The sequence below is a fragment of the Wasmannia auropunctata genome, unplaced genomic scaffold (genome assembly GCF_000956235.1).
Source record: "Wasmannia auropunctata unplaced genomic scaffold, wasmannia.A_1.0 LD336060.1, whole genome shotgun sequence".
NCBI lineage: Eukaryota > Metazoa > Arthropoda > Insecta > Hymenoptera > Formicidae > Wasmannia > Wasmannia auropunctata.
The window spans coordinates 1,824,818-1,825,958 of NW_012026830.1; positions in this window are offsets into that span (position 1 = coordinate 1,824,818).

The following is a 1,141-nucleotide window of genomic DNA, read 5'->3' on the forward strand; positions in this document are numbered from 1 at the left end:
TCCGGTGTAATTCTAAATTCACCGTTTTGAGGATATAAACTAAATCGGTTTGAATGCATTAAAAATCCAATTTTATCTGTGATCAGTATAATAGTAATTTGTTTTAATTTTTTTGCATACATTTGTATGAAACGCTATCGTTTCTCTTGATAGTAGTATTTTACAGTATTTTACATTGTGTTGTACTTATTTGTATTTTACTGTCATTATTTCGACTATCTATCATGTTATTGTATGTTAATATTTATAAAAAAAAAATTTCATCTTTTTGATAACTTTATTGATCTGATCTATCACGGATATGTATTTATTAATATCGAGTAGTCATGGATCATCACGAAGTGTCTGCAGTTCTCAATCACAGAAGTCAAGCAGCGTTGACGGCAGCCATGGCTTGGATGGGGACCGTTAGTTGAAAAAATGCGATTAAAACCGATTAAAAAAAAGTAATCCATTTCGATTGAGATTGTGTCCTGAAATAATATGCGTGCATTGAAATGTTGTATTAAGCCTTACATTTGTCATAAATTCGAGTTAGATTTCGAAAATTTTTTCTTGTTATTAGTTCGATTAATTCTATATTACATTTGGAATAATAAAATATATAAAAAATTTTATTATTAGTTGAACTATATAATTAATTTTGACATGATATATTCATATATCAATCAGTAAATTTTGGATCGATCAATTGCTTTTTTTGTACGAGCAATCGTCGAGGTTTGGATTGACATAGATTCCTATCACCTGATACTAATCCGTCTAAAGTGATTTATATTCGATTTGAATGATTTTAATCCTTTTTGATACCGTATTTTCGGTGCAGAAATCCCGATCGATTCGGATAACTTTTTTTATAATTGGTTTTAATCGAACATTTTCGGCACGGTATACATTGCTAGATTTAGAAAGCTACTTACGGATTTTACTCTTTTAACCTCTTCTAGGACTTCCAAAAGTAAAAACACTATTCTAACCTTTTAACCCAGACAGCACAGGATATCCTATGGACATCCGTTTTATGTCCATTTCTGGTCGGGATATCCATGAGCCTTACAAGCTGTCCATAGGATATACATTTGTGGACACTATAGGGATATCCCCAAAAGGACAAGTTTGTATGTCCATATGCTATCCTCAT